At 39.4% G+C, this 27230-nt stretch overlaps 1 protein-coding gene across 10 annotated transcripts in view; it reads right to left on the bottom strand.

The window, feature by feature from the left end:
* ITSN1 (intersectin 1) overlaps positions 1 to 27230 on the bottom strand; it is a 212285-nt gene that overhangs the window by 153391 nt on the left and 31664 nt on the right. Inside the window, exon 2 of one of the 10 annotated variants that reach the window (XM_046002823.1) lies at positions 22628 to 22751. The exons of 8 other annotated variants lie outside the window; for them this stretch is intronic. The gene's annotated coding sequence lies outside the window, so the exon portion shown is untranslated. Of the gene's footprint in view, positions 1 to 10577; positions 10730 to 22627; positions 22752 to 27230 lie in introns of all 10 variants that reach the window. One more of the 10 variants, XM_046002821.1, reaches the window with a different exon arrangement.

Below are 27230 nucleotides of genomic sequence, written 5' to 3'. Positions count from 1 at the left end.
AGGCAGAGAGGCAGGCAGAGAGAGAGGGGGAAGCAGGATCCCTGCTAAGCGGGGCTCGATCCCAGGACCCTGAGATCATGACCTGAGCCAAAGGCAGATGGTTAACCCACTGAACCACCCAGGCACCCCTACAAGGAACTCTTATAACTTAAAAATAATAAGACGTATTTGCCTATGGCTCACCATAGCTTACTCATCCTGAATTGCAATTCTGCTACTCCCAAATAAGCATTTTTTTTTTTACTTAAAAAAATAGTCAAACAACTCGGAAAGGAAATGGTCAAAAGACATGAACAGACACTTCACAAATTAACTTACAAAAATGGCCAATCAACGCATGGAAAGATGCTCAACATTATGAGCCATTAAGGAAATAAAACTGCAATGATATTTCCACTGGGATGGCAAACATGGAAAAGACTGACCGTACCAAGGGCTAGCAAGGATTCTCATGCACTGCTGACAGAAATGTAAGATGCTACGTCATGGAAAAATACACTTTTCTTAAAAAGTTGTACAGTGGTGCCTGGGTGACTCGGTTGGTTAAATGACTGACTCTTGGGCCATGAATTCAAGCCCAGTGTTAGGCTCCATGCTGCGCGTGGAGCCTACTAAAGAAAGAAGCAAAAAGTTGGACAGATCACACTGATCTAGCCACTAAGAAATGAAAATTTATGTCCACACAAATATTTCTATATGAGCATTCATTATCAGCTTTATTTTGAACCAGAACTAGAAACCCGAAAGTTAATCAACTGATGAATGAATGAGCAGTGACATCATCTGTTGTATTACTTAGCAATAAAAAGGAACCAACTGGTACTACAAGCCCTAACATGCATGAATGTCCAAGTATCATCCTATGCAAAAAAAAAAAAAAAAAAAAGAAGAAGAAGAAGAAGAAGCCAGGCGTATGTGTGTGTGTGTGTGTCTGTGTGTATAAAATATGACTCCATTTTTGTAAAAATTCTAGAAAACATAAACTAATCTATAGTGACAGATAACCAATCAGCACTTGCCAGGAGATGGGAGTAGAGGAAGGGACAGATTACAAAAGTACAAAGAGGCACAAGGAAACGTTGGGGAAAGGTGAGGGTTTCACAGGTATTTGTACATATCAAAACTGATCAAATAGCAGACTTTAAAAATATGCAGTTTGGTGCAATTTAATTATATCTTGATAAAGTTGAAAAAAGTCACAAGTCACATGCACAAAAAAACCCTCTGAATAAATGTTTGCAATCCTAGAAGTTCCATACAAATTAGAGTATCTGTGCTGGACTCTCATGTGAGAGAAGTACTTTCCCCAATAATTCCCAACAAGTATTTTATCATTAAAACAACAACAAAAAGCAACTTTAAGCTCAATTTAAAAATTTAATTGAGGGGAGTCTGGGTGGCTCAGTTGGTTAAGCATCTGCCTTCGGCTCAGGTCACGATCCCAGGGTCCTGGGATCGAGCCCCACATTGGGCTTCCTGCTCAGTGAGGGGCCTGCTTCTCCCTCTCCCTCTGCCCCTTCTTGTGTTCCCTCTCTTGCTACCTCTCTGTTGAATACATAAATAAATAGTGATAGTAATAAAAAAATAAAAAGTTAATTGAAGAGACAGAACAAATGAACAATAAGGCTTTTTTTTTTTTAAGATTTTATTCATTTACAGAAATTACATGTAGGCAGAAAGAGAGCGAGAGGAGGAAGCAGGCTCTGTGCTGAGCAGAGAGCCCGATATGGGCTCGATCCCAGGACCCTGAGACCATGACCTGAGCCAAAGGCAGAGGTTTTAACCCACTGAGACACCCAGGTGCCCCAACAATAAGGCTTTCAAGCAAGAATGTTTGATATAATTAAGTGGCGTATCTAAGATTGTGATTATGAATCCTTTATAACCTATTTAGTAAGGATAACGAGAAAATTTATTTTTAAAAAGTTGGTTTTTTTTTTTTAAAGATTTTATTTTATTTATTTGACAGATAGAGATCACAAGTAGGCAGAGAGGCAGGCAGAGAGAGAGGAGGAAGCAGGCTCCCTGCGGAGCAGAGAGCGCGATGCGGGGCTGGATCCCAGGACCCTGAGATCATGACCTGAGCCGAAGGCAGCGGCTTAATCCACTGAGCCACCCAGGCGCCCCTGGTTTTTTTTTTTTTACAGAAGTAAGCAGGGTGGGTATGTTGAATGAAACAAAAATGCTTTACTAGAAAACAGAAAATATTCATCTTAATTTCATTATGTCCAGTTTTTGTAAAATTACATTACAAATAATATGGAAATACATAACAAAATAACAAATGCCCTTTACTAAATACACAAAGACTAGCGGGTTTTTCAAATACCTTTATGACCAAATAATAAATGCATGTAATAGCTATATTTTGATTTTCAATTTCACTGAAGTGGGGATAAAAGTCTAGAAAGTATAGAATAAAAACCAGGTACTCTCAAAAATGCCACCAATTAAAAGCTGATCCATCTCTGTAAACACTGATCAAATTCTGCATATATCCTAATGCAGATAAAGTGGAAAAAAAAAAAGAAACATCAAAATATCCTTAAGTATATAAACAAAATTTGAATACAGTGTAACAGTAGATATGAAGCCTCACAGAATCAGCATTTGGTTTGTGTGAGGAAAAGATATATACCCCTTAAAAAAAAAAATTATATATATATATACACACCCCTAGAGGCAAATTATAAAGGCTTTTCAGAAAAAAATTAAAACTGCATTTACTGCCATTAATTATAAAAATAAAACTAAAATAGCTAAAACACAAATTTAGAATGATGTGAGAGATGTAAACTTCAGTCTCTTCATCTCTAAAGTAATAGCATTTGGCTAGGTATTTTAAGACCTTTTCATTCAAATTTCCAGAGTATAAATCCTCTCTCGATGTAACCAAATTTTCAAATGTTAAGAAAAATGGGGAAAAAAGCAAAAAAAGAAGGTTTTTTTACTATCATGGCTGAGCATAAGCACATTGGTATTTTCATATTCTCCTCATTTATGATCAGATAATCATTCCTATTTCGATCTTAACTTGAAAATAATCCTTTATACCTCTGAAAGACTTCCTCTCTCCAAAGTCTTACTCATGGACAACATAAAGCTATACTGACCCAACACATAAACAGGCTTGTGTCGGTAATTTTTATCTCACTGAAGCATTTCAAGATTATCTTAAAAGAGCTCATTTCTAAATCCTCATCTCATTCAAATGACATCATGAAGCTCTACTCCCAGAATCAGAGACAATGGTCTACACATCATGCCAAAATTAGGGAGTTGGCTTAGGTGAGGAATTATCAGCGTGATCCTTGATATTAAGAAGTTTACAGGGGCACCTGAGTAGCTCAGTCAGTTAAGTGTCTGACTCTTGGTTTGTTGCTCAGGACAGGGTCTCAAGGTCGTGGATGGACCCCCACCAGCTTGGATCCAAGCTCCACCAGCTTGGAGTCTGCTTTGGATTCTTTCTCTCTCTCCCTCTGCCCCTCCTCACTAGCACTCTATCTAAAATAAATATATAGGGGCACCTGGGTGGCTCAGTGGTTTAAGCCGCTGCCTTCGGCTCAGGTCATGATCTCAGGGTCCTGGGATCGAGTCCCACGTCGGGCTCTCTGCTCGGCAGGGAGCCTGCTTCCCTCTCACTCTCTCTGCCTGCCTCTCTGCCTACTTGTGATCTCTCTCTTTGTGTCAAATAAATAAATAAAATCTTTGAAAAAAAAAAATAAAAAAAAATAAAATAAAATAAATATATAAAATCTAAAAAAAAAAGTAGTTTATAATTGGGGCACCTGGGTGTTCAGTTGGTTGACCATCTGACTCTTGATTTCGCCTCAGGTCATGATCTCGGGGTCCTGGGATGCAGCCCAGGGTTAGGCTCTGTGCTCAGTGGAGTCTGCTTAAGGAGTCTCTCTCCCTCTGCCCCTTGCCCCACTCACACACATGCACACCCTCTAATAAGTAAATAAATCTTTTTTTTTAAAAATCTGCAATTAACTCATACAACTCAATAGTAAAAACACAAATAACTCAATTAAAAAAATTAAGCAATCTACAGATTCCATGCAACCCCCATCAAAATATCAATAGCTTATTTCACAGAACAAGTAATACTAAAATTTGTATGGAACCGTGACACCTCAAATAGCCAAAACAATCCTACGAAAGAAGAAGAAAACTGAAGGTATCACAAGGCCCGATTTCAAGAATACTACAAAGCTGTAGTAATCAAAAAAGTATGGTACTGACAAAAAAACCAACAACGACAACAACAACAACAACAAAAAACCAGACACATAGATCAACAGAACAAAATAGAGAGCCCAGAAATAACCTCATGCTTATATGGTCAATTAATCTACAACAAAGGAGGCAAGACTGGGGAAAAGACAGTCTCCTTAATAAATGGTGCTGGGAAAACTGGAAGAATGAAGCTGGACCACTTTCTCACACCATACCCAAAAATATACTCAAAAGGGATTAAAGACCTACATGTTAACATCGGAAACCACAGAACTCCTAGAAAAAAACATAGGCAGTAATCTCTGTGGCGTCAGCCTTAGCAACATTTTTCTAGATGTGTCTCCTCAGGCAAGGGAAACAAAAGCAAAAATAAACTGTTGGGACTACACCAAAATCAAAAGCTTTTGCACAGCAAAGGAAACCAACAAAAGGAACAGGCAAGCTGCTGAATGGGAAAAAATATTAGCAAATGACATACCCAATAAGGGGTTAATATCTAAAATGTATTAAAAAACGTATATAAACCAACACCAGAAAAAAATGTGACTAAAAAATGGACAGAGGGTCTGAATACACATTTTCCTAAAGATATCGAGATGGCCAACAGACACATGAAAAGATGTCTGACATTATGAATCATCAGAGAAATGCAAATCAGAAAAATGAGATATAACTTTACAGCTGTCAGAATGACTGGAATCAAAAAGACAAGTGTTGGTGAGTATGTAGATAAAAAGAAGCCCCTCTGTACTGTTGGTTAGAATATAAATTGGTTCAGCCACTACAGAAAACTGTAAGGAGGTGCCATGAAAAATTAAAAACAGAAATACCACATGATCTGGTATTCACTATGATCTGAATTCCACTACTGGGTACTGACCCAGAGAAAATGAAAACACTAATTTCAAAAGATACACACACTCTTGTATTTACAGCAGCATTACAACTGCCAAGATATGGAAACAACCCAAATGTCCATCCACAGATGAATGGATAAAGAAGATGTGGGGTACACACACACACACACACACATGCACGCTGAAATATTACTCAGCCATAAAAAGGAATGAGATCTTGCCATCTGTGATAACATGGATGGATAATGAGGACATTAGAGGTAAACAAAGTCAGACAAAGAAGGACAAATTCCATATGACTTCCCCTGCGTGTAGAAACTAAAAAACAAATGAACAAACGAAGTCTTAAATACAGAGAGTAAATTGTGGTTGCCGGAGGTAGGGGAGGGGGTAAAATAGATAAAGGGGATTTAAGAGTCACAAACTTCCAGTTATAAAATAAATACGTCACGAAGATGAAAAGTACAGCATAGGGAACACAGTCAATAATACTGTAATAACATCGTGTGATGACAGATGGTCACGACATTGTGGGAAGCCATGAGCAATGTACAGAGTTGTTGAATTAATATATTGAACACCTGAGACTAATATGCCATTGTATGTTAAAAACAACCAAAAAATGGGCAAAAGACCTGAACAGGCATTTTTCCACAGAAGATGCATTTATGGCAAACGGACATATGAAAAGATGCTCAACCTCACTAATCATCTGGGAAATGCGAAACAGAACCACGATAAGATAGGATAGCTGTTAAGACCAAAAAGAGAAGAGAGAACACGTGCGAGCAAGGATGTGGAGAAAAGGGAACCTTTGTACACGATCGGGAAGAATGTGAATCTGTACACCCATTAGGGAAAACAGTATGTTGGCTCCTCAAAAAATTGAAAATATAGGAGTGCCTGGGTGGCTCAGTTGTTGGGCGTCTGCCTTCGGCTCGGGTCATGATCCCAGGGTCCTGGGATCAAGCCCCACATCGAGCTCCACCATCGGGATCCTTTCTCAGAGGGGAACCTGCTTCTCCCTCTCCCACTCCCCCTGCTTGTGCTCCCTCTTTCGCTGTCAAATAAATAAATAAAATCTTTCTTAAAAAATGAAAAATATAACTAGTATTATGATCCAGCAATCCCACTGCTGAGTACATATCCGAAGGAATGAAATCAGTATCTCAAAGAGATGTATGAACTGCCGTGTTTACTGCAGCATTATTCCCAATAACCAAGATATGGGAAACGATCCAAACACTGGTCAGTGGATAATTAAAGAAAATGGGTATATGTATATATGTATATACGTACGTGTGTGTGTGTGTGTGAAATACACACACGCTGCAACATTATTCAGCCATTTGAAAAAGTGAGGAAATGGCGCTAATTGAAACACGGATGAGGCTGGAGGACATTTTGCTAAGTGAAATAAGCCAGACACAGAGAGACAAGTACCATATAATCTCACTTATATGTGGATCTAAAAAAGCTAACCTCTTAGAACCAGAAAGTAAAATGGTGCTTGCAAGGAAGGAACGAGAAGATACTTGTCAAAGGACAGGAACTTTCAGTTATCAAATGAGTTAAGTTATGGTGACTATATTTATTTAATAATAATGTATGTTACACGTGAAATTTGCTGAGAGAATGATCTTAAGTGTTCTCACCACACACACACACACACACACACACACACACATACACACACACACACAGAGTTAACTGTGAGGTGTGGTCGTGTTTAATTAGCTCAACCGCATTAATCACTACACAATGTACATGCTTACTAAATCATCACATTTATACCCAAAAGATATATTACCTCAATAAAGTTGGGGGAAAAAAGGAGTTTCCAATTAAATAGAGGATGGAAAATACACATCAAAAATCTGTGTCTACGTGTGTCTGTACGCATACAGATAGAGATAGAAGCAACACGTAATAATTAACTAAAACTTTGTGAAATGCTTACTGGTACATCTGATCTGTATTAGCCAACTGCATTTTATGAACAGCTCTATGGGTTACATAACATTGCTCTCCCATCTTACAGATGTAGAAACTAAGGCAACAGTTTCTGCAGTTATTAAATGGTAGAAGAGGAAGTCACTTTGCTTTTAGGGCACATGATCGTAACCTCATTCCTTCAGGATTATGAACTTACTGGAACAACCGTGAAGTAGTTATTAGCCCAGTAACCCAAACAGGGTGGAGGTGGGAGGTGGGGCGGGAAGGGGTACTGTTCCAAGCAATAAAAGCGCTAGAAAACAGAACAGAGGCAGAAAGGGAAACCAACTGTTTGTTGTTGTTTTTTAAAGCGTCAGAGCTGACCACAGAGGAAGCAGAATGGGAGAAATACATCTGACGGAATTTGGCCATGTAAATCCAAGGAGCTTTTATTTCTTATGTAAAAAAGCAAAGCTTCCTGAAGTGTAAATATTTCTCACACAGAATCCTGAAGTTATATACAGAAGTAAAAACAGAAAGTCCAGAGCAGCAGCAACACAATGAAAGAAAGACAGAAAAAAAAAGGAAGGGAAAGGGAAAACAAAAAGTGAGAAAGGCAGTGGTTCTACCCATAGGATAGGATTTCAGTGGAGTTATTAAACAGAAAGAGCAGGCACCTGTTTAGGCCAAAGCAGAGAAGGACGTGCTTTTTCTGTCTAAGGTGTGCCTGGTCTGCTGCCTGGGAAGCAACAGGCGGGACGGCTGGCCTAGGAGGGCACAAAGCTCACGGGCACAGTGCTCACTGAGCCAGGGGGTAAAGCATCTGCACTTCTTACGGGCGAGAGGGGGACCACTGCATACACAAATATGGCCTGTACTGTCCTATGTCGTTAACGGCCTCAATTTATATTTCCTTCTAGTCCTTTCCCTATAAATATACAATTGTCCCCTTCTTTTCCCGCTTTACATTATAATATATGCCTTTCCCAAGTTATTTTAAAGCCTTTCATAAACATGTTGCTGGAATTAGACAGTAATTTTCAGAGGGAGGCAAACACTCCTATATTTATATATAAAAAATAGAAAAACAGACAGACTAAACACCGAGCAATCAAGAAGTAGGCAAAATTCGTTTTTTTTAAAGTTCGGATGCATGTTAGGATGTTTAAGCCAAAAGCAAGAATATGTTTGAGCGAGTCTTTAACCTTTCTTCATTTCAGCTTCAGAAAAGAGAGTGAATTATTAAAAGCTAAAGGAATAAATACTGATCCTTAATTTCAGTATTTACATAAAAATCTCAAATGTTGACGTATTTAAAGTAGAAGACCTCTATAAATGTGTATTTATAAAATAGGAAGACCATTTATAAAACAGTATTTATTAAATGTCGTTTCACATCGAAAAGAAAACAATAGTGAAAGAGGCTTGTTATTTGATTTCCAATGTTTTATTATCATAAAGGGAGATTATTCAGAAAATATGAAACGATTGCATAAACACAACCAAAAAATGTGCCAAAAAGTACTAAATTTAGCAGTTTAAAAAAGGCTACATTTAACATAAGTAATAATTTTTGAGAAATAAAATTTCTAAACTCCAAATTATGGGCATAATTTAAAATGCTATTTTATATTAAATAATTTAACTATCTGAAACATCTTTTTTTTTTTTTTAAAGATTTTATTTATTTATTTATTTGACAGAGAGAAATCATAAGAGAGGCAGGCAGAGAGAGAGGAAGGGAAGCAGGCTCCCTGCTGAGCAGAGAGCCTCATATGGGACTCGATCCCAGGACCCTGAGATCATGACCCGAGCTGAAGGCAGCAGCTTAACCCACTGAGCCACCCAGGCGCCCTATCTGAAACATCTTTAAATATAGGTAATGTTATACAAATCTTTCAGATTTCCTGAAGGTTTGAAAATATTTTAAGGATTTTTTTTTTAATATTTTAAGGTTTTTTTAAATTAAGGAGGGGAAGGGCATGAATGAAAACATGTATGGGAGATGAAATGAGGCAATTAAAATAGAAACTAGTTCACAGAAACAGGAATCTTCACAATCATGTAATTCACATAATCAGCAAATTTCTAATCTACCAAAACAGGGCTAATTTAGGATTTAATAACCTAAACAGCAAAAGGAGATTATGAACATACATTATCAGTTTTTCAATCACTGACCATTGCCTCCCAAAAATCTTATAATCCTCTTACATAACTAGGGAAAGGTTATAGGAGGGGTGAGGGAGGAACCAGGGAGGGGTGAGGCATAGGTTGGGGGGGGAGGGTGTGTCACAAACACTCCACTGATCTAGGTTATTGGATTCATAACGAAAAAACACCTGGCCTCAGTATTTTAAAGTGTATTCTTGGTAGAGAAGGTATTTTACATATTGGAACATTTTTAAGTTGACCTTAAATTTACAATACTCCAGCAGTCCCAGATCGTGGAGAGCTACATTTGTGCTGCCAGAGAAAAAAGGCAAGCAGGCTGGAAGGTATAAGGGGCTACAGAGGTAAGGAAACAAGAGACCTATTCTTTCTCATATTTAAAATTTTTGGCTTGCATTTTAACAGGTCTATTGTCTACATTCAGTTCAAGGAGTCCTTTCCCAATATTCCGGCTAATTTACTCGAGATAGATTTTCGTGGTACTAAGGTAATGAACTTTAAATTCATTTCTTAAAAAGAATTTTTTTTCTTTTTTTTAACTTGTTTGAAAGCTTCTCAAAAGGGGACACCTGGCCGGCTCAGTCAGTGGGGCGTCCTACTCTTGATCTCAGGGTCATGAGTTCGAGCCCCAAGGTGGTTGTGGAGATTACTTTAAAAAAAAAGATCAAAATGAATAAAAATTTAAAAAAGAACTTGCTTAAAAGGTTTAGTTTTAGGTTAAAGGGCTACAGTATGGAAAGGTACAGAACAGAAATTTGGCATCAAGGAAATACTGAAAAGACAGGAAAAAATGTCAAAATGTAAGAAAAGAATGAAAAACTATTTCTAACATCCTTAAAGGGTATAAAATATCCTCAGGAACATTAAAAAAATACGTAACTCACACTCTACTCATACTATGATACTATCTAGTATTTGAGAGTTATGACAATCTGGTTTTAGGTATTCCAAATCTAGAATAATAACTTTTGATAAAAATTAAAAGGATTCACTAAAAACTACTGTCCCCACATCTCTTCCTTCCGGAGGTTTTTATATCACCAAAAATTCAAAATTCAGGAAAACTTAAAGAAAAAAAAAAGAAATCGGAGGAAATCTTTCTCTTATTAAAAAAAAAACAAAAAACAAGAAAAACCTCTGCAACGAATGGAAACTAAAAGAGCCTACACCCATGTTCTATAGGGAATCTTACAACAAATCCCACTCCTGTGAAAAGTGTTTGAGCAGGAGATGAACACAAAGCAGAAGTCGCCCTGTAAGATTACACATAAAGGCAGGAGGTACACAAAGCCCCTTTGAAACACAGAGAAAAGGTACTGAAAGCCAAACAATAAATGGACAAAGGAACTGACAAATTCCAAACATAGAGCCAACCTGATCAATGCCAAGTTGTCATGTCTCAAGTCATGGGCCTCAAATGCGGCTTCTACATGTGCTGCTGTTTCAAGCAGGGCAAGACGACCTATAAAGGATGGACGGCGGGTTACCGAGGAAGATTCTAAGACTGTGCACGAAGGGTAAAGAACCTGATAAAAAGGAGAACCTTATTACTAAGTTCAAAAAGACATTGTCAACATTCGGCCTGACAAGCTTTAGTGAATATTCAAGCTGTTCTCTAAAAAGGGAATAGGCGCTCATCCCAGATTTGTGTTGCTGGGGGAGAGGGTGGTGGCAGGAACAGAGGTGAGAAGGGGACAGGTTAGGCGCAGGGGTGAGGAATTACTGTCAGGCCCAGCTGTCGGCGCATTACTTGGCAACACCACTGGCATTTCAGACTATTTGTTCATTTATTCCCGCTTACTTTCCACAAAGAGAAATGCCCCAGCAGCGAGCCTACAGAGCTTAGACAAACAGATCTGAACCCCTATTCTTCTCAATGATCCTTACGTTAATATTGGCAATGGGAGAGAATTCATCCCAGAGTAATAAAACCAAGACCTGGCTACAGAGTTAAAAAAAAAAAAAAAGAAAAGAAAACGAAGGGCAGGAGACAAAAAGACTTGAGAAAGGAATTTAAGAGAGAAGTGGAAATTAACGACCTCTCTTTGACATTTATTTCCACCTTCAGACCACCAACGAACTGCCCAGCAACCTCTGAAAAGTAAGTCATTAACCACAGTTTGTTTTTTTTAAAGAAATTAGATTCAAGAGCACTACAGCTGCAGATAGAATAAACATTCATAAGCCTTCAATACAGTAAGTGAGGGACTTCATTTATTCCCGAAGGTTCTACTTTCAAGAGAATCATTAAGAAAAAAAAAATATTTCAAGGTACTGAAAGCTGAAAAAGTAATTCCTGGAAGATTCATATGAGGTAAAACTAAACAACACACAATAACGTTAAGAATCATGGGGTGGGAGTTTCAGAGCAAACTTTTATTCTAAATACAAAACATGGGGGACACCTGGGTGGCTCAGTGGGTTAAGCCCCTGCCTTCGGCTCAGGTCATGATCTCAGGGTCCTGGGATCAAGTCCCACTTGCCCCTGTCTCTCTACCTGCCTCTCTGCCCTACTTGTGATCTCTCTCTGTGTGTCAAATAAATAAATAAAATCTTAAAAAAAAAAAAAACAAGGAATAACAAGATTATTAGCCAAATAAACGAGATTATGTGAATTTGACCTATCTTGAACTCACAGACTTTTCATACCCTCTCACGCAGAATAAGTGACCCCCAAAAAGGAAATTTAACAGGTAATTATAAACATTTATTTTGTCACATAAAAAAAAAAAAGACAATACTCCAGGTTAAATGGGGAGAACAAAATGTTGTCATCTCTGTCACGTGGATGTATACGGTCACTCAAAAAGAAATCTGAAGTTTCCCTCCAAATAAAAACTTTAGCTTCCACACATTCCAAGGCACATGAACCCTTAAACGCAAACATTAAAATAATTCCTCCAGTATTACATTTTTCCACACTGCAGCACACCAACTGATATCACACTTTCCTTAAGTCAACACAGCGTACTGCCTCACGATTCTCACCTTTATCTCTAGGTAATGAAGTTGTACACACCCCTGAACACAGCCAGCAGCCAAGCCTTGGTATTAGTAGTTCTGCCGGAACAGCGGACGGCTAAGCAGAGGAAAAGTTTTAGGGAAAGAGCCTTCAGCTTTAGGGAAAAAAAAGTCAAGAAACCACCCAGAAAGCGCCAATGGTGCAAAACAACACTGCAACACTGAAAAGAGCAAGAAAGCAGGAAGGCCTCCTGCCAGATTTTTAAGCCTGCTTCAACAAAAATAGTGCACCAGCTGCATCTGGATAAATTAAATATGGGTTTATAGATCATAGTAAAAGAAGAAATGAAACATATGCATGCTGTGTTTAAAAAAAAAAAAGACAACCAACCAGGTGCTAGTATTTATCAACTGCTCTCATCTGAATGTATTCATCTACACTGAATTGGCTACATGCAAGCCTTGATAATGAGAACGACTGAGGAGCCAGCAAACATTTCCCATCTCTGACATCTGCACAGATGGAGTGCCACAATGGGTGGCAGTATCAATTAGACCCTCCTGTCCAACGCAACTAACTCCCGATGCCAGCAAGCGGAAAGCTCAATGGAGATGTGTTTTAATCCCTTAGAGTTTTTGCTAAGGACAGTTCAAGGGTTTGCCCAATCGGGAGATAAAGGAAATCTGCAGAGGTACATGTTGCTAATTTGATCCCCATGGACATGCTAGCGGCCTCCTCCTAGACCTGAAGCTTCTCTACCAACACGCCCGTAAAGGATGGGCAAAGTCCAAGGGGAAAAGCCTTACCACAACATCAATGAAAAGTCACTGAGTGTCATGAATGAGACCAAAGGACAATGCAATCATTAATAAAACCAACTGCGCCCTGCTAGGTGACCCAGGACTTTTATGCAGGATAAGATTTATTAAGATTTATCACCACTAGGAAGTTTTAAGACTAAAAAACCGTTCAATAACATTAGCATCACTAAAACACTGAAGAGACGGGAGCTAACAGAAAACCAGACCACTTTAGATGGCAACAGCTCCAAGATTCAAATCTTTCATTTCACTGCAGTGACTGAGATACACTGAAATATACTGAAGCCTGAGGAAACTGAGAAAAGCTGAAAAGAATCGTGGTCATCATTTGCTAAAGATTTCACTAATTTCTTTAAGTAGATCCAGCTGTACCACTGAAGTACAGAAAGGACGTCTGGAAGTTTCTGTTAGAAAGAATCACAAATACAATGTGATCCGGAATAAAACTGCAAAAGAAGAAAATCCTGGATTTTCTCAGTTGCATGGTCCCTTTAAAAAGGTTCAACTTCTATTTATAATATGAAAAACTTGGTAGAAGCCAATTTTATATTCAAAATGTGGATTACAGCTCATCCAGAATTCCAACTTGGGCACATTTGCGCACTTAAAGTTGAGTGTATTTCATTTCGGTGTTGCGAAATCCAGTAGAGCTATTAAGCTTTATAATTCCAAACAACATTCACAAGATTCTGAAAAGATAACTATTGTTACTGAATGGAAGAAAAGTTAATTCATTCAATATGTACTTCACTGCCTAACATTCATCTAGATATGGACATTATAAAACTAACCCTTCATTCCCTCTCTGACAAAGCTTTTCTTATTTCCTTGACATCCCAACTTTTAAATGCATCTTATATAGCTTTTGTCTAAGGGAATTTGAGCCAATTTACTTAAGGTCAACTCAGCTTGGAAACCCACCACAAAGAAATGAAGAAAAGCCTCAAAATAAGTATATTATTGCAGATTTCCAATATTATTAACCATATAGCAAAGAGAGCCCTCTCTCGGGGCGCCTGGGTGGCTCCGTGGGTTAAGCCTCTGTCTTCGGCTCAGGTCATGATCTCAGGGTCCTGGGATCGAGCCCCACATCGGGCTCTCTGCTCAGCAGGGAGCCTGCTTCCCCCTCTCTCTGTCTGCCTCTCTGCCTACTTGTGATCTGTCAAATAAATAAATAAAATATTAAAAAAAAAAAAAAAAAAGAGAGCCCTCTCTCACACTGCTGGTGGGAGGGTGAACTGTTCCAACCCCTTTGGAAAGCAGTGTGACAAGAAAGTATCAAGAGAGGGAAAAAATGTTCTTACTCCTGTACCCAATAATTCAATTTCTGGGAATCCACACTAAGAAATGCAAAGATATATGTCCAAAAAGTGTTCACTGTGACTTTATTTTGAACAGTTAAAAACTGAAACAATCTTAAATGTTTGATAGTATAGGAACATTATTAATAGTACAGGTAGATTTTTTTTTTTTAAGATTTTATTTATTTGACAGAGAGAGAGATCACAAGTAGGCAGAGAGGCAGGCAGAGAGAGGAAAGCAGGCTCCCTGCTGAGCAGAGAGTTTAAGGGGGCGGGGGCGCAGCGGCTCTATCCCAGGACCCTGAGACCTGAGCCAAAGGCAAAGGCTTAACCCACTGAGCCACCCAGGTGTCCCGGTAAATTATGATGTCATAACAAATCTATACCATGAAATATGTGACCACTGAAACAATTTAAATTGCGCATCAAAAAAAAGTTTAGAACTTTATATACATTATTATGTCTACCATGTGGTTCTTTTTCAAAATGCTGATAGAAGAAAATATACTACAAAATAAAAAGTTGGATTAAAATTTGTAAATGGGAGGCCTGGGTGGCTGAAGCATCTGCCTTCAGCTGGGGTCATGATCTTGGGGTCCTGGGATCAAGCTCATGGAGGGCTCCCCGCTCAGTGGGGAGTGCTTCTCCCTCTCCCTCTGCCCTGGCCCCCACTCCTATTCTCACTGCCTCTGTCTCTAATGAGTAAATTTTTAAAAAAAATCTTAAAAAAAAAACTTAAGTGAAATCACACAAAAATGGTCATGTTTCACTTAACAGCATTTTGAAAGCAGCTGATTCATAAAGATTACAGGATAACTCACCCATTTTTTTATGAGCTTTGCAGAGAAATACTTGACTAATTAATGTTTTTCAAAAATCACCTTTTATGTTCAGAACATCTAAAATCCTAATTTTTATATATTCTTCCTTTGAGGCTATATTTCAAAAGGTAAGATCCAGAAATCTAACTGAAAATGTTATTCTGCTGAACAGAATAGAAAAGAGAAATGTATATGCTCACCCCATTTAGCTGAAATTCTAATAAAGCTGCTCACCCTTAAATGTCACTCTGCATTACGAGCTGAGTATGTTGCTCTGGTGGAAATCATGGGCTTCACAACAGCACTGGCAGCAGCGAGACCACAAGTCATTCTAAAATAAAAGCCAACTTCTATTGATCCTCACAATAGGTTAGCAAAAATCCACTGAGCTGTCACAGGCAGGGCACAGAGGCCAGAAGTCGATCAACAGTTTAAAGTCATCAGATGGAAAGCATCCAGTAAGCATCCAGCTCTGGTCCTTACTGCTTCTGGGCCTTGTTTTGAGTTCCTCTGGCTACTTCTGAGTTAGATTCTTTATCTGTAAAATGTCCGTAGTAATAGTATCTAACTGAAAAGGCTCATAATGGCAAAGACTCTCTCCCTGACCACATTTTAATGGGGTTGCTCTAAGCCCTCCTTCTCTTGACTAGGCCTTGGCTTTGGCCTGTCTTGTTTTCAGTCTACCTAGCTCAATTTTAGCAAGAACCCTGCTAATAAGCCAGTTTCAATGAGAATCTCGCTCCCCCAATATTTGATCACACTCGGTTCACAATCATCCCCAACTTTGATGGGTGAGTTCTTGGCCTGTCATTAGCCAGAATCCCCACCTTGATGTCTCTTCTTAGTAATCTTCCTTCCACTGACCCTCTTTACCCCACTCACTGGCTATAAACCCGTACTTGTCCCTGTGTTCAGGGGTGAACCCAATCTCTCTCCTCTATACAACAGTCTTGAATAAAGTCTTCCTTACAATTTGAGTAAGTGTCAGAATAGGGGCGCCTGGGTGGCTCAGTGGGTTAAAGCTTCTACCTTCAGCTCAGGTCATGATCCCAGGGTCCTGGGATGGAGCCCCACATCGGGCTCTCTGCTCAGCGGGGAGCCTGCACCCCCCCCCCACCTCCTGCCTCTGCCTACTTGTGATCTCTGTCAAATAAACAAATAAAATCTTAAAAAAAAAAGTGTCAGAATAATTTTTTCTCTAACAATAACAAAGATTAAAGGAGTTTTAATGTAAGTAAAAGGCTTAGAACTGTACCTTATGTACTTTTGTTCAGTCACAATTATTAGTAAATGTAGCACAATAACTACATGTTTAAAAGTTACACTGCTCCACTTAAATAAAATGACTATTTATTACATGACAGTTACCGTGAGAAACATAAGAAATCCAAGGACAGGAAGATACAGCTCCTGCCTCAGCCTAAATTTCGAGCAGGAACAGAGAGTAAATAAGTAATTCTGGCACTGTGTGCTTCCTACAACATCGGACAGCAGGTCAGGGTACAAAGGCAGCAGAGAAGAGAAAATGATGAACGGAGCATGGTAGAAAGGTCACCAGTCAGCACATACGCTCTGGAGAGTGGAGATACGTTTGCAGAATCACTGCCTAGGTTGAGAGTGAACACTCAGGAAGGAAGCCATTCCAGGGACAAGGGTTAAGGGTAGACCTAGGACTAGACCATGTCCCACTGATAGACCTGAACAAGACAGCCTCATGATTTCACAGGAATGGGTCAGGCCCAGATTTACCTTTTCCAATTTACTTCGCCCCACCCCCCCCACCCCCCCCACCCCCCCCCCCCCCGCAACAAAGCTGTTGGATCTGGGAGCGGCAGCTGAAGCCCAAACAGGCACACATTACAGAACCGGCAAGAGAAATGTAGACACTGCCCATCAACCAGTGCAAAACTGAAAAAGGAAAATAATTGAGCCTAGACAGTGTGTAGAAACACATCAAGCAAAGACATCCAAAATTAATATGTCAACATTAGGCAACCATGAGTAGTTTAATTATTGCACAACTACTACAGATTGGTAACTATTTACTAGTAAACTATTCTTACAAAAGAATTGAATTTACCTACCATTTGCAGATCTCTGCTCATGCTCCCTCTCTGTCTTTCCTTGCCTTGGCGAACTCTTCTGGCCATTCTAAAGTTGGGCCCCTGTCTTATTTAGGCCCTAGAATGGTTTCACTGAATCTCTGCTCATGTTTCTTTTTTTTTTTTCTAAGATTTTATTTATTTATATGACTGACAGAGATCACAAGTAGGCAGAGAGAGAAGGGGAAGCAGGCTCCCCGCTGATCCTAGGACCCTGAGATCATGACCTGGGCGGAAGGCAGAGGCTTAACCCAATGAGCCACCCAGGCGCCCCTCTGCTCTTGTTTCTTTTGCCTGCTCTTAGCTTAGAACTAGATGCATGTAAATTGCTTGTTTACTGTCTATTTCTTAAGTCTGTTACATGGTCTTGGCTTATATAAAAGGCATACAAAGGCTGTCCAGTGAATGAATGGGACTGAGAATGAATGAATGAAGTAAACACTGAGAACACCATGTGATCATCCTTCTATCTTCAGGGATGACCTGCACAGATTGGAAACTAAACAAGGAGTCTTTCCCCCACAGGGCTCCCTGCTAGAGTCTAAGTACTCCAAATGTTTAGGAACCAATTTCAGTTCTCCAAAGTAACAGATTATCAAAGCAAAAAAAACACACACACCACCACCCCCCAAAATGCTAATTTTAAAAGCTGACTTTGACTCCAAATAATATTTCAAGGAATTCAACAGAAATGAACTACTATTTTCCTAAACTTCACAGGATTATATTAGTCATGTCATTTTTAAGTCAGTGATCTGGAGTTCTGACAGAAATATGTTAAAATATAGTCCAACTAATGAAGCAGATGCTTAAACATATGTCTTTTTGAGGAAAAAAAAGTATGAATTGGAACACTGATGACTTGTTTTACATTAATATCTTAACATAGGCAAGGTGGCTTTTTTTTTTTTTAAGATAAACTAGGTAATCATATTCTAGAAATGTTATTTTAGGGGCAAAAATAAAAATGCTTAGGAGTTGTTCTTTATCTGCACACACCACAGATTCTTCTTAGAAATAGTCTTCATTTCTTTGGCCTTAAAATCAAACAAGTTCAGTTTAACATCAGAGGCTCCTTGTTTATTTACTCAGTACCAAAAGTAGGTTATCACTGTTTATAAAGAACCTTTTTAAAAGCAAGGTGGTTGTCGTAGCATATGACAATTCACGCTGTATGATATAATGAGGGCCACTGGAAAACAATTCATAATCCACTGAGAACTGTCCCTATCTCCTTATCTGGAATGCCGTCTTGAGCAAGTCCTCTCATTTGTTCTTAAAAGTTAACTCATTTCCCATTGGAACTCATACTAACCCTTTGAGTTGGTCAACATAACAAAGTAACAAAGGAGACCACCCTGTGGGAAAGACTCAGTCCTGCTCCCATAACACCACCACCCCCACACTTCAAGTTCTACAAATTAGAAACATCAAAACCTCAATACATCATGGGTTATCTCCTAAAAAAGGAAGCAGTGCCGATATACCCCTGGGTGAAGGTGGGAAATTGTTTAATTACTAAGGTTAAAATTCTTTAAACTTAACTAAGTATAAGATTGACGAGCTATTGTTAAAAGAAAGTGAATATCCTGTAAAATACACATGAAGCATGTCCAAATGGTGTTAAAAAATCAACCGTATTGGCCACTGACAAACAAAACAACCCAGACCAGCTAAAGAGAACAACTTTACCCATAAACACATAACGAGAGTCCGGGAAAACTGCAGAGTCTAGTGGCTGTCTCTAGGATCAGATCTGCTCACTTATTAGTTCTAGGACTCTCTAACTCATCCCCCCACATGAAGAATCTCATTCTGATTTTATTGGACCGCATTCAACCTCCCTGCAGTAGTTAACCAATCAAATAATCCATCCTAAAATTGAAGATACAAAACAGAAAGAGGGAAATAAAACAAAATGAGAGTTCAAGGCAGTCAGGCAACGGGCAAATGGTTTCAGACTTCCCAGCCCCAGAGAGCAAAACATCACTGTAAACAGTAACTCTACCCTGAAAGTGGAGAGGCCAGAAAGATAGGCAGGCGAGCACTTAGCACAGTTCAATTGCCTTGCCATTAACTTAGCCATCTATCCAGACTCATCACTGTGTACTAAAAATAGGACACAAGAACGCTTTTATAGCTTCGCAGCTGCTAAGAACATTAAGGGAACAAATTTCAAAACGTGTATCAGAACCTGTACCCAGAAGACAAAAAGTAGTGTATCTTTCTAGTGTCAAATCAAGAAAAATGAGATGTTAACAACACCTTGGTTTTATATAGCATCTATCTGTGAAGCAGCTCAAATATTTTTGCAAATTAAAAAAAAATCTAATTATAGTACTTCTAACAACATTTCTGCGAAATAGGTAAAATGTAAACAATTACTTCTGTTTAGCTACTGAAGAAAAGTAGAGGCATATTTAATCATACTGCGAATTAGATTCCTGATCGAGCTCCGTCCAGCACGTGCAGCAGCCCATGTAGCCAAGTCACCAAGCACTCTATAATTGTTAAAAATGCCAAATATAAAAGTGAACCCCAAAGTTACCTGTGTTCAAGAACTCTACTCTAAGAATCAAGTTAGGGCAAAATTGGCTTTAGTTTTAGAAGGAAATCAATTTATTCTACTTAAAATCTGTTGAATCTACTTTTTTTTAAGGGTAAATTGAGAAACTATCATTATTATTATTAAAGCCACTTGACATTTTTCAGAAGTCAAAGTTAAAGTTCTATTTTTACACTAACCACTATAAACTGAAGCTTTATGCCTCATTCAAAGGACAAAAGGAATTCAGTTTAAAGTGTAAGGTCAACATATATGAAAACACACTGGCTCAGGGAAACTAATAGGTTTAAAAACAAAGGATGAGTCAACCAATACTTACAGATCTCAGGTACTTGAAAAAACTTTATTTTGCCTCAAAAAAGGAATTAAATTGTCCCACTATTTGGCAAGGACAAAAGATCACTTTTAAGTGTTTTATCTGTACTTTTTAAGCGCCATTCTTATGAGGTACCTTTAAAAGCCAGTATATGATTACAACATTAAGGGGCACTTCCTTAATATACTGAATATACCTAACTCGTCTCAAAGCCAACTCTTGATGAAATAATTCTTTCTTCTCTTCAGTAGTACTATTTAGATAAGGCACAGCCAAAACAGTGTGGGATAACTAAACCCCAACTTGCTACAGGAATTTCCAAACAGATAAGAACTCAAGAACTTTGCAAATACACCCCTATTTGAAAGACAAGAGAAACCTGAAGAAAGTATCCAGTGAAAATACGAGCGCCTTTCTTAAAGGTAAACTCTTCAATGCCATGTCTGTCTTATAAATTCTATTCAGCCCTTGGCGTCTGTGCTAAGGCCATGAGGGGAAATGGCTTCAGCTGTCCCTATCAAAAGCAACTCACTTTAATGAAAAGGTATGATGTCTAGAATTGGCTTCAAAATAATCTGGAGTGGGGCCTGGAGGGACAGATGGAACAAGATGGTCCAAGAGTTAACAGCTCCCGCAGCTGGGTAATAGATATGGTTCATGGGGTTTACACTCTCCCACATTTGTAGGTGCTGGACTTTTTCATAATAAAAGGTTCAACAGAGGGGCGCCTGGGTGGCTCAGTGGGTTAAAGCCTCTCCCTTCGGCTCAGGTCACGATCCCAGAGTCCTGGGATTGAGCCCCACATGGGGCTCTCTGCTTAGCAGGGAGCTTGCTTCCTTCTCTCTCTCTGCCTGCCTCTCTGCCTACCTGTGATCTCTGTCAAATAAATAAATAAATAAATCTTTTTTAAAAAAGGTTCAACAGAGAAAGAGAAACAAGCTAGTTTTTTTTTTTTTTTTAGAAAATATCTCCGAACCAGCCTATTTTTATAAGCCAACAGCTCAGAAGTTACTTACCTGAGAATTCAAAAGGAAAAGAATGTAACTAGCATGTAAAAAATTCTTTAGACTTATAAAACAACAATCAAAATGACCTGTGGTTTTCTGTTCACACCAGAGTAAAAAGGAGACTTGAGAAATCACCTGTCTCTAGGGTTAGGGTTAGGGTTACTCCCGTTTATGTCACTGCAATTAAGCCTGATTTAAAATAATGACCGGTTATTTTTTTTAATTCCCTCCTAACAGACACTCTTTCTGAAATGTTATCAAAGGGACTTATGGGATACCCTAGAGAAATTGTTTCTACCCACAAACCCAGACTTTAAATAAAGCTTTAGCCAATTTTAAGCCATGCTTTTCATTCGTTTCTAAGAGCTCACCTTAGACCAAACTAAATAAAGCTAATTTTTAACATATTACCCACATCTTAATAAACATTCCCATAAATCATGCTATTCTGTCTTTGGAAAACTTCATTCTTTTGGATCCTGCTAAGAAATGCAACACAAAAGAGACCAAAGGCTCTCCTTTATTCAACAGACTCAGTACTCAGATGAGTGCCATCAAGAACGCTTTCGTCTCCATAAATGATTGGAGGCACTTGACAATCAAGATTAATGTCTGACCTGTGAGTTGACCTTTACAATGGACGCGTTTCTTAAAGGAGATACATGTCCAGTTAGATAAGTAGCCACATGGAAACTCAAAGTTATTACCGACTCACATTTCTTTACGAAGTTATCAGTGTGCTACCAACACAGAACTAACGCAAATCCTTTATTAGAAAAGAGAAAAGTACAATCTAGGCGAGGAAACGAAGAAGAACTTGAAGGGCTCCCATTAGTCTCTAGCAGATACACGGGGACTCCTTCTCTCTTTGATCCAGGCAGCTTTACTTAGAAGCAGCTGCTTGAACACAAAACTCTCGCTCATTATTTAAGCTGTCGTCCTGCACACACTGCTAACCTATTTGGCAGAGTGAAGGTTTCTAAAATGGAGAGCGACCAGAAAAACTTAAATAGAAAAATTCATCCAAACTCAAAAACTGGCCACTGAGCTCTCTGAGTCTATACTTAGTATTTCAAAATATTTGGAAATTACATTAAGTACCAGGAGCAATTCCAAAGAGCTTCATGGGCTAATCTGTATTGTCTGCACGGTAATTTTACAGCTCCGATCCGAGCTCTTTATAGACGGACACAAAAGGTACCCTTCGGTGACAGTGAAAGAATGCATCTGTGCGTTAGAGGAGACAAACCAGTTCTCCGATCTATACTGAGACAACAAATATTTCATGCGTTCACCTCGGCACGGAGGATTTCCCGGTGTTGTGAAGGGCCAAATGGCTCAAGATTCAGTCCCGTTGCCAGAGCTCAGAGAGAAGATGATTAATGATTCAAAAGAACAAGGGATGGGGAACATGTTCAGTGGCTCGCCTACAAAAGATCAGTTGCTGCCTCAAAAATGCTTCAACCTTAGATAAAGCAGGCACTCGAGACAGAGGTTCAGGCAGGGGCTAAATTCTTGAATGACTCACATTAAACTTCTTCAGGGTATCGGTCACAAAGAGATGATAGGACTAAAACCAATTTATTCTCAAGTTCTTGACTTCCAGGACGTTCAAAAGACTGTGAAAACTCCCAGACTGGAACAAGTGATCTCTGAGCAACAGAAAAAGAAAAAGAAGAAAAAGGAGGGGTAAGGGGGGGCGGGAAGGAAAAAAGCCCGATTCTCTCTAGGAGCTGACTGTCTCGTCTGAGAATCACTTCATCCTTTAGTTTTCAGGCCTACATCTTTCTGCCTGTTTCCATTCTCGCTGTGGTCAGAGAGGGGACGGAAACGGGAGGTAATGTTCGGAGTGGAGTCCAGACTTGAGGAAAGAGAAAGAGAACAAGGAAAGTGACAATTCATCTTCTATGACTTCTCTGTGTCATCGATGCCCCTCAGAATTGTTGATTGGCAAGTGAAGCAAGAGATACTGCAAAAAGGAGAAAAATAAGTGATCATAGTAAGACTATCAACATGGCACTCTTCAAAACTATATGGAGAAAAAAGAGGAAAAGGAATTATATAGTAGGGCGTATAATAAACATAATCAGTAGTGGGCTCCTGAGTAGCCAGACAGAAGGTAATCTTTGCCTTGCTCATATTGAATGCACATTTTTCAAAATTTCTGAAAGATCACTAAAAAAAAAATTTTACAGCAAAAATGACCTTCCAAAAAGCATTTTTTCATTCAGTATATGCAAGATGCGATTCATAGGAACTGCTCTGTACAACGGTCTCAAGCGAAGCTATAGAAGGCACTACAATGAAAAGAATGACTTTCTTACTATTATTAGAAGTCTTTGCCCACTACCTTAATAAATGTTTGTTAAGAAGCTATCACGTGGGGCCCCTGGGGGGCTCAGTGGGTTAAAGCCTCTGACTTCGGCTCAGGTCATGGTACCAGGGTCCTGGGATCGAGCCCCGCATCAGGCTCTCTGCTTAGCGGGGAGCCTGCTTCCTCCTCCTCTCTCTCTCTCTGCCTGCCTCTCTACCTACCTGTGGTCTCTCTCTTTCTGTCAAATAAATAAATAAAATTAAAAAAAAAAAAAAAGAAGAAGAAGAAGACGAACCTATCATGTACTAGATCCACTATCAGCTGAGGTCCCAAAAATGGTAATAAAGATATTTACTTGTCAGTTCTCATTGTCATAGGCTGCAAACCTTCCTGCTCCCCTTCCAACTCTGAACACCCCTCAAAGTAGGGAGCCTTTCTGTAATGTCACTGTATCCAAAAATATACTCCAACAGACAGTATTATTGTCAAAATATTTGTTGCCCTTCCCATAACAGATACCTTCCTACCTGCCCATCCCTGCAAGGGATTATACCTCTTGTCCACTCAGGCCATGCTTGGCCATGTGACTTGCTTCAGTCAGTGAAGTATGAGCTGCAATGGCGTATGGCATTTTTGAGCAGAAGCCTTGGGAACCGTGGGGAGGTTCTATCATGCCTCTTTTCACTCTTTCATATTGGCTCCTCGAATGAAGCCCACAAAGGGCATTAACGTGAAAAGTAAAGTTTTGTTGTTGTCGTTCGTGGAGATCCAGGATTGTTACTGTAGAGTAATTGAGCAAAAGCTGACTAATTCCTATGCCCCTGACAAAACTTGACACATAAAGGAACACCACACCGCAATGGGCAGGAGGCAGAAGAAAATAACCTTCTCCCTAGCTGTGCCCACTCTGCAGCTTATAACTGAATCCTGTAAGAGACAGATGATAACACTTCGGCCCCTAAACGGAGCAGTCACTTGCCCACTGCTTCTTTTGTTTTGTTTCATTTTCTTCCCCCAAGTCCCGGCAGGCCAACCAGCTGCATTTCAAGCTGGTGGAGACCACCTCTCATTCAACCCTTAGCCATATCACACTGTCCCTTTCTTGAAAAAACCCTCAAAAAAATGGCACCAATGAAAATATTCCACAGGACACAAGATCACAAGAAACGTCCAGAGTTTCTACCAGAATCAAATCTACCCCTTTCCTTTGAAATAAATGAACTGTAAGAATCATTATGTTGTACATCTGAACATAATATAACACTACATGTTAATTATACGTCACTTTTTTTTTTTTAAGATTTTATTTCTTTATTTCTGAGAGAGAGAGAGAGAAAGAGAGTGCACAGGCAGGAGGGACAGCAGGCAGAGGGAGAGGGAGAAGCAGTCTCCCCACTGAGCAAAGAGCCCAATGTGGGACTGGAACCCAGGATCCTGGCATCATGACCTGAGCCAAAAGCAGGCATTTCACCGACTGGGCCACCCAGGCATCCCTATATCTCACTTTTTAAAAAATTAACTATTAAGTTATTTTTTTTAATTAGAAGATACCTGCTTTAGAAACAACAAAATGCAAAAGAATATTATACCTATTAAATAAAAGGCTGCTGTAAAGAAAGCAGGCCAAGCTAGCTAGAATGCACCTGAAGTTAGAGATTCAAGAATTAGTAAAGACCCAGGAAAAAAACATAAAAAGCAAGGAAGAGTCACTAAATTTTAATAAAGAACCATTTCAAGGAAAAAGTGATTTTCAAGGAAAATGTGATTAAAAAATAAAGAAATTTATTTTCAGAAACTATATAATCCACAATGAAAACAACAGGTGAAAACTTCATACTCCCTATGCTGTAACATGAAAACACATAAAGCAAAAACAAAAGGCAATCTCCTGGTACTTACTGGTTAAAATGCAGAAAGTAATAAAACTTAAAAACACAACCTAATTAACGCAGTCGCCAAACTAACCTACTTGAACTGGCATAGGACCAGCGTCACCAAAACCAACTTGTTTAGGGAGTAGCAACCTGCCGCACATCAGAATTGGGGGGGGGGGGGGAGCGTGGAGTTCAAAAGGAAGCACATTAGTCATAAACTTAAGTGTTTACAATTTAAAGGGGAAAAAGAAAACACAGAAAAATACTATGCATCTACATCTAGATCTAGGGGAACATACATTTATATGCTAATACACCCAGAACGCAAATATTTACACAATAAAGCTAGATACAGGCTTTGGCTGGGGATTCAGGAAGCACTCTAAAAAGGGTAAACGTAAAAGGATGTAATCTTATAAGCTTCCTAATTGTAGGATAAAAATAATCTAGGGTATGCAACTCGGTAGGTAAAGAAAAAGCACTCTTGGGCAGGAAATGTTTAAAATCATATGCCGTTCTGATGTTCGCCCCTTCAGGTTAAAAAGTCAGAAAGCATACAACAATATATTTAAAAAGCAAATGGAATACTAGGACAAATGTTAAACTAAAATCTTTTTTAATTTAAATTTAATTTAATTAACATATAGGGTATTATTAGCTTCAGAGGTAGAATTTAGTGATTTATCAGCTGCACGCGACACCCCCGTGCTCATTCCATCCCATGCCCTCCTTAATCCCCCCTAAGCTCCCACCCCCCCTCATTTTCCCATCCCGGACCCTCCTTCCCTCCAACAACCCTCTCTGTTTCCTAGAGTTATGGTTTGTCTCCCTGAGTCGTCTTATTTTTCCTTCCCTTCCTCTATGTTCGTCTGTTTCTTTATAATCTTTTTATTTTATTTTATTTTTTTATTTGACAGACAGAGATCACAAGTAGGCAGAGAGGCAGGCAGAGGGAGAGGAGGAAGCAGGCTCCCCGCTGAGCAGAAAGCCAGATGTGGGGCTTGATCCCAGGACCCTGGGGATCATGACCCAAGCTAAAGGCAGAGTTTTTAACCCACTGAGCCACCCAGGTGCCCCTGTTCATCTGTTTCTTAAATTCCATGAAATCTTTTCTTTCTCATATATCCTTAAATTCCTATCTTCTAAGGAAATTATCTTCAAACTTTTGTTAACCCAGAAAATGTTCTGTAAACAAAACCTCACACAAGCTCAAAATATAAAAGCTGAGCTGCTCTGACTAAGTGTGGGTTGGGTCACAGGAAGGGAGTTCCACAAATGGTTACCAAGTACCCACGACCAGCACCACGAGCCAGGCTCAGGCCTAAGGGCAGGGAATTTGAGAAGGGAACAAAACAGAGCCCACGCTCCAAGGGGAGCTTATACTCTAGAATGAGGGGACAGCTAATAAGTAAGTAAACAAATAAATATGATCGTTTCACATACAGAGAACCAGTCTAAAGAAAACGAGGTAGGTGATGACCGGAGGTGGTATCTGGGGTTTCTTCGTGATCCTGAGTAATCAAAGAAGGCCTCTCTAAGAAGACACTGGGGTATTTTCCGGGTGGCTCCGGAGAAGGTTCAGCCAATGCAAAGATCCAAAGAAAGAACAGAAGCTGTTCAAGGAACAGAAAGAGGGCAGGTTAGCTGGTAGAAAGTAAATGAGGGCAGTACAGAAAGGAAATTGGAGAGGCAGGAAAGGCAAGAGAGGCCAGACCACAAGGAACTCGTAAAGTGAGGTTTGGATTTTAAGTGTGGGAAGTCTTTGAAAGGTTTTAAGCAAGAGAAGAACATAATCTGATTTATGCTGGGGAAGTTACTGTGGGGAAGAGACTCCAGGGAAACAGTGCAATCAAGAAAACCAGCGAGGAGGTGACGGCAGATACTCACATGAGACCCTGTGGCCTGGGCTATATCTTAACCGGGGAATGATGAGGAGCGGTCAG

Source organism: Meles meles, chromosome 4 (assembly GCF_922984935.1).
Source record: "Meles meles chromosome 4, mMelMel3.1 paternal haplotype, whole genome shotgun sequence".
Classification (NCBI taxonomy): domain Eukaryota; kingdom Metazoa; phylum Chordata; class Mammalia; order Carnivora; family Mustelidae; genus Meles; species Meles meles.
The sequence above is the reverse complement of the archived record's forward strand: the minus strand, read 5'-3'. Positions and strand labels throughout refer to the sequence as shown.